Genomic DNA, 7,939 nt, shown 5'->3' on the forward strand with positions numbered 1-7,939 from the left:
TCAATGTGCGTAACACTTAATTAATTCAGTATCAGCTCGATGCATTGACCGCGTGCAACGCAGAGCAGCTCAAATTGTCGGGGACCCAGTGATCTGTGAACGGCTGGATCATTTGGCGTTGCGTAGAGACGTCGCTTCATTGTGTGCTACCGCATCTATCACGGGGAGTGTGCCGAAGAGCTGTTTCACTTGATTCCTGCCGGCGAATTCCACCTGCACACGACACGCCACAAGTTAGGATATCATCCTCACCATCTGGATGTGTACGCTCATTTGTCCAACTTTTCCATAAAATTAAATAAAAAACTAAATATCATACCCCACCCCTTCACCAGAATATGACAGCTGTCATTAAAGAGATTTTACCCCAGGAGGGTACCTACCCAACCAGAGTCGGAGAATCCCTCCACGAGCATTCTTGCTCGGCGACCCTTCGTATTCTGGGGAGGGCACAGAACGGAGCATGACACCTTCCTTAAAGGACGGAAATGCTCCTGTGATTCCTCTGGTGTTGCAGGAAAATGTGGGTGGAGGTGATCACGGTAAGCTCGTTTGTCCTCCTTTGCAATAAAAAAATATGATGAAATTTGCTATACTGTTTTTAATATTTCTTTTAACTTTTAAGGGAGAAAAACCATACCTGGGAAAATATGTTTCATCAAGTTTTCACGTTCGTCGTCTTCCAAGTATCTCGTTCACTTTCTTCAAATGAATGAATGAACATCTATTACACGGATTTCAATATATCATTTTTGTTATTACATTTTATGACCCTAATTTAATTAAAATAATTAAGCAAAAAGAAATTAACGTTTATATTGACTTCTACTATATACCACTGGACTGGCGGCTGTCAAAGTGCTTTTGTGCCTCACGGACTAGTAAAAAAAGAAGGACTCCGCGCCGTGATATTAGCAAGTGAAGCACCTTTATGCAGTTACAGAGTATAGTTACACAATTTTTTCTCCCTTAAATAATCATATATCTAACAAATACTTTTATATTTTTGTTTTTACACTTGTTCACAACCCACGACGGCATTTTTAAAATATTTTATTGCGACGCAAACTGATCACATACGATGGCAAATCTCATAATGGCGGCCGGTCGGCTTGTATTAGTGTAAGTGTTTGCGTGGGGCTATGTATTTACACGTTTACCGGCTTGTTTTGTTACTGTTCGGCTCACTGTTATGTAAGGTGACACGGAGTCCTTATTTTTTTACTCGTCCGTGTTGTGCCTATTTGATATTCGCCATTTTTCCACTGTTGGCCATGTAGAGAGAGTCTGCGGTTCTAAAACTAGTGATGACAACCGCAGCTAAACAAACATCGATAGGAAAACTATTAAGAATAAAAATTGTGTACTTTATTACATTGATTCCTGAAGTATAAATAATACAGAAAAAGATCGAAATTAATTCAAAATTCTTCAGAGTATTGTACGTTTCTGTCGCAACCATTTGTATTATACGTCAAATTAGTTCTCTGAACGCTCACGAGTGGCGCTTCAAATAGGCACAAATTTTTTTGGTCAAACATATAGAACAGCCTGTCCAGTGGTATTTATACAGGCCAGTTAACGTTAAATTATGATTAACTTTTCAATTCGTATGTCAGTGATGCAATGAATGAATGTTAAAAGAAGTTTTTACTTTAAAAATTAAATTGAGTGTATGGGACATTGAACTCACAACCTATATTGGTTATCGGTCACTGACCGTAGATCAATAGGCCTCGAAAAAAAATATGCTCAGCCGATTACATAAACATTTTAAATAAAACAACATCAGGTAGATAATAGATTTTTGATTGATTATGTACTGGCGGAAATATCGATTTAAGCAATTATGTCTTAGTGAAAATTATATTTTGTCGGTAAGGTTTCCCCGCGCATTACGTATAAATAACTACATTTAATTTTATCATTTCAGTTACCAACAAACTTTAGAAGGAAATTTAAATACAGGATCATTATGATATACGAGGTGTGTATAAGTTAAAATAACAATAATTTAGTGTACAATTCCGTTAATATTTCTGTTCCTGATCTTTTTGATAAAGCATTTTCTTTGATTAACGCGAGTGTTACACACGTAAATAAAACAGTCTTTAAAGGATTAAAACGCGTATAATTGTAACTGTATGCTGGAGTGTTAAATAAAATGATAATGAAAATGTAACTTTACCGCAAAATCGAATGTAAGTATAATCTAATGTAACGTAAAATCTATCTAATGTGAGTAAAACACAGCTACAATTACACGCGTTTTAATGCATTAAAAAGTGTCCTTTGACCAGTGGCAGGCCCCTTTGCACAGGATGCCGGCTAGATCATGGGTACCACAAAGGCGCCTATTGCTGCCGTGAAGCAGTAATGTGTAAGCATTACTGTGTTTCGGTCGGTTTCGGACGAGCGCAGTTGTAGTGCCATTCAGAATTTTTGGGGTTTTTCAAGAATCCTGAGCGGCACTGCAATGTAATGGGCAGGGCGTATCAATTACCATCAGATGAACGTCCTGCTCGTCTTGCCCCTTATTTTCATAAAAAATTAAAAGAAAAAATGTGTTTTATTTCAATCCTTTCAAAAACCAAGATTTTTTTTAGGTGCTATGCCTGGCCTTTCTCACAACAACTCTCTCAGAGCAACTCGGACAGACCTACCCATTCTCTGCACAACATGTAGCCAAAGTTATAGATCATTTATTGAGCGACAAAGGAGAAATATTGGGACAAGTAAGTTTTATCTATCTTTACTCTAAATCTGGCTCTAACTATAGTTTTTATTTTTAAGTCGATCGTGTAAAATTTAAATACAAAATTTATGACACAAACACAGTTTGTCTAGAAAACGCGAGATTATTATAACATTATGATTTTAGATTAACAGCTAAATCTAATTAAGGTGTAAATTCATTTACCACTTAAGGTATCATTGAGGACTCAGATCGATATGCTTAAGCGCATTAAATAACGGTCAAGTAAGGCTTTTTCACTATAGTTTCTAAAGGTATAAAAACTTATACAATTCTTATAATCCCCGAAAATTTATAGAAATTTAGTCCTGGTCCTGACGTCACAAATACCTGGCTGATACAGGCAGCCAGGTATTTGTGACGTCAGGACCCGGCAGACAAATACTTCAAAATATCAGTAACGTTTACTGTTGGACAAATTTTAATACGTGTATTGAAGAGTTTATAGAACAATAAATATGGTTTTGTATTTCACGTTATTAACCTCAATCTGATGAAGTTTTCAACTCTGTCGTATAGTTTTTTAATGTCCTAATATACGATAGATATGTTTTTTTTTTGTTATTGTTGCGTTTTCTCTATCGTTGGTTAGTTAATATACGGGTCATTTGATACTATACTATGATTATATTTAATTAAAACTGCCAGGATTTCCTCGTTGGATAGCTAGGCTGATCTATCGATGGAAATAACTACCAGCGTATGTGTTTCATGTAGCCCTATTGCGGAGCTATATACATGTTACACATAAACACTAAATTATTTTTTGCTGACTGTACGCATGAACGCTGACGTCATGCAGACGTTAATATGACAAGGTTTCATCATGTGAGGATTAAAATAAAGTACCATCCTTATCATCTAGAGCTGATGATGACATTATTATTTTACACACATAAGAGAGGGTAAAGGGGCAAGAGGCTCACGCGATGGAACTCGGTGAGACAAACGCCCGTGAACCTCTGCAACACCCTTCGTGTCCAGAGATGCGTTGCCGGCGTTTAAGTTGCGACTTTTCTCTATGCTTACAGGTCCCTAAGTCGTATCGGTTTGGGAAACCTGCAGATGGTAATTGATTCTACAAAGTGGCTGTGCTAAGCAAAAAAATTCTCGAAAGACATGCGGTTTAAGAATTCCCTACATAAACAAGATGCAGTCTAAGATTACTCTGAATTTGCAAAACAACTATGGTACTGCCCATATCACTTACCAGCAGAAGACGGAGTGATTGTCAGCCGATTCCAGAAACGACTCTTATTGTTAACATTCACAGATGATTTTTAATTATTTCCAGGCCGAACCAAAGTACAAGTTTGAGTATGAAGTAAATGATCTTCACACTGGAGATATAAAGAATCAGAAAGAAACCCGCAAAGGTCATATTCTTTCTGGAATGTACTCATTTATTCAACCAGATGGCGTCAAAAGGACTGTTTATTACAAGGCTGGTGGCGAAGAGGGGTAAATTTATAAATCATTATTCATTTTAAGTTTTTCAGATGTGCGTGGGGTACTGACACGTTAACCATTCCTGCTTATAAAAATGAATATTTACTGTTGATCGGTCCAGGGAAATGGCAAACTGAATTTTTTTTTTTGTAAAAGAGGGAGACAAATAAGTGTCTGGGTCACCCGATGTTAAGTGATTCATTCATATTCTCCTGCAATACCAGACCAATCGCAAGAGCGTTGCCGTACATATAAAAAGTGTTCGCGCTTTTTTAAGGTACCCATGTCGTATCGTACTGGAAACATCGCAAAAGGATGCTATTTCCACTGCTTGGTTGGACGTGGAAGGTCTTTTCTTTAAAATATACATGCAAGACATCCAGATGGTGGGGGATAATCTCCTTATATCGTGCCCGTCGTACGAAGGTAGAATTCAATGGCAGGAATCAGGTTACGCGATAAATACATTAAAAGACACACAATGCTGAAAAACGACAGATCTTCGCAACGCCAAGTTGCCAAAAGTCGTCATTTTAACCACTAGTACAAGTCGGCAAAGATGATAATACTATCTCATCCGACTCCATGTAAAAACGAACCAGCTTCCAATCTTCATAGATAATTCAATACAGTACAATCTCCCACGTCTGTATCCCACAGAACAAGGCTGAGATTAAAGGTTTCTATTCGTTATTGTCTTGATATACTTTTCTGACATCTCCACTAATATAAACTCTTTAATATAGATAGCTTATTTTTCTTGATATTTTTGATCAGGTCTCTATTTTAAAACATCTTCGATCAGTTCGTGGAATGAACGCGTTGCATTCAGCCATTACATTTTTCGCTTACAGTTATCGTAAAGAATCCACTTTTCATCGCCTGTCACAATTCGATCCAATATTCCTTCATTTCTGTATAGATTCAACAAGGCAACACAATTTTCAACACACATTTCGTTCTGCAGATTAGTCAAATCATGAAGCACCCATTTTTATTATATTGATTTGACGCAAATGAGTCAATATTGTTGGTAAGGTAACGTTTAGGTTAAACGATGCCGCTAATTCCTGGGTAGTTTGGCTCAGATCGGCTTCCACCATCTATTTCAATTCATTGTTATTCACCGTGTCTTCCACGTGGTTTGTTCTTCAAATCAAAGTTTCCATCACAAAATGTTTAGAAACTAAATCGCATGGTGAGTTCATTAGCAGTCCCCTCTCCAAACGCAACATTGATATTGCAAGCTGTTTCTGCCGCGTTAGTTCCGCGTCGGAACTCGTATTCAATAATCACTCCAATTGTCTCAGCTAAATAAAAAAAAACTGAAAGTCGATCGTAGAATGTTGCACATTATTAAAAGATGAACTAGATTGGTACCATGTGAAAAAAGTTTTACTCAAAAATCTCAAAACACGAAGATTCTATGTCAACTCGAAGTACGTATTAGAATAAAACGGCAATTTCATAGTTTATCTCCTAATATTAATAACCTTATAATATGCACGTGAGTCATCACTTATGCAACAATTGTTTCTTTTTTCAGGTTTGAAGCAAATGTAAAGTACTCAACTAAAGAACAGGAAAAGGATTAAATAATGATTCACAACGTAAATTTGAGTAGTAATTACTGTTACCAAGCATTTTCTTATAGATGATAAAGAAATAAACTATTAATATTTACTTCTTATTTTTTTAATTATTTATTTAATATTAAGTTAAGTCACTATGAAAGATGCTTTAAACATTATTTAAAAAATCTTGAGGCCTATTTTTAACTGACTTCAAAACAGAAAGAGGTTCTCAATTCGACAGTTTGTTGTTACCTCAAAAATTTCGATTGGGTGAACCGATTTTGATAATTCTTTTTATAATTTGAAAGCTGGTGCTTCCCGTGTGGTCTCATTGTAATTTAGTCTGAGAGGACAATGGCATCCATGACAAAACCGTAAAAGTCTTAAATTTGCTATACGTATATCGATGATAATTTACATTTGGATTTTTCATTGCTGCATCGAAAAAAAAAAATTTTACAAAAAACAACCGACTTCAAAAACACTATTCCAAAACAATAGATATAATGTTTACTAAAAAGTATAAAAATAATTGCGTATTTTTATACAATCTAATTAATTGATTGAATTCTAGTTACGATTATTGATTATACACATATTTAGACAAATTGTTGGTTGGTGTACTTCAAATTCAATAAAAATCTAATTTTTGGAGTCGGTGCCATCCAAGATAGGATTGTAACTACGTACTTACATAGTTATAGGTGAGATGTGCTTGAGTCGTGAGGAGGCGAGAGGCGAGAGCGGGTCGCGGCTGAAGGACACTGATTCCAAAAATAACAATAATCGTAACTAGAATTAGATTAATTAATTAGATTGTATAAAAATACGCAATTATTTTTATACTTTTTAGTGCATAGCATTTTTTTGAAGTCGGTTGTTTTTTTGTTAATTTATTTTTTTATTTTTTAATGATCAGCTTTTAATATTTTCCTAATAAGGGGTTAGGTAAAAGCATTATATAATTATTATGATAATTGTATATTCTCTGTGGACAAATAGTAATACGACAGGAACCTATTTAGATTAAATTCTTAAAGATTGAACATAATATTTATATAACAATATTAATATAGATTTTTTTGTACCTAAACTTGAGATTTTTTGTGCATTCTTGTATTAAAAAATATTTACAAGAATAAAATCAAACTAAAATAAGGCGAATCACTTAAGCCATAATTGTTAAACCATCTATGCTATGTAAAACTCAATTAATACTACGAATAAATATTTTTTTTATAATTGTAATTGGTAAGCTCAAAAACGACAACTAATATGGATAAACTCATATATTAAAAATGACACCTCATGCTTAAATATTGAAAAATCCATTGAAGAAACTATACATGATAAACTAGGGGGCGCGCCATATTATTTTAATGTGGTTTGTTAGAATTCAGAATTCAATAAAATCCAAAACAATTCTACAAATGTCCCTATTAATTATTAAGCTTTATCAATCTCTATTGGTTAAGATACAACTCTAAAAACACGATTATGAATAGAATCAGAATTCTATTCAAAGATTTTATACCTATTTGAAATTAAAAGAAAAATAACGAATAAAAAGTGATTTCGTCATAACTGTCTAGGTATGTTAGATTGACGAAAAATTTCGGTTATTTCTACATACTAAAAAAGAATTTACAGTTAACATCATTAAGGTTATTGTCATTTTATAATTAATAGTAAATAAATTATAATTTTATTACGAGGAAATCCTCTAGGGTTTATCTGGGTAATCTTTTTAACTAATCTTTTAATGTTCTCAATTCGTCGGTATTTTTTTTATGTTTGTTACCTCAAAACTTTCGACTGGGTGAACCGATTTTGATAATTCTTTTTTTATTTGAAAGCTGGTGCTTAATTTGGTCTAGATCTGACAATGGTGTCTATGAGAAAACCATAAAAGTCTTAAATTTGGTATACATACGTATAGCAAAGTGGATGATATATTTACGAATTACTCAATATCGCGCCAACCAAATTCGATGATTCTTTTTTTATTGGAAAAGATAGTTTGGTTAGGTTTTGATAACGGAATCCATGACAAAGTAACGGAACTCTTCAATTCTTAGGAGCAAATTAACGATACTCGGCCGAATCTTTTTATGCTATCCGGATATTTTAATCATCAACCAACACATAGTTATGGTCTATT

Source organism: Leptidea sinapis, chromosome 15, assembly GCF_905404315.1.
Source record: "Leptidea sinapis chromosome 15, ilLepSina1.1, whole genome shotgun sequence".
NCBI lineage: Eukaryota > Metazoa > Arthropoda > Insecta > Lepidoptera > Pieridae > Leptidea > Leptidea sinapis.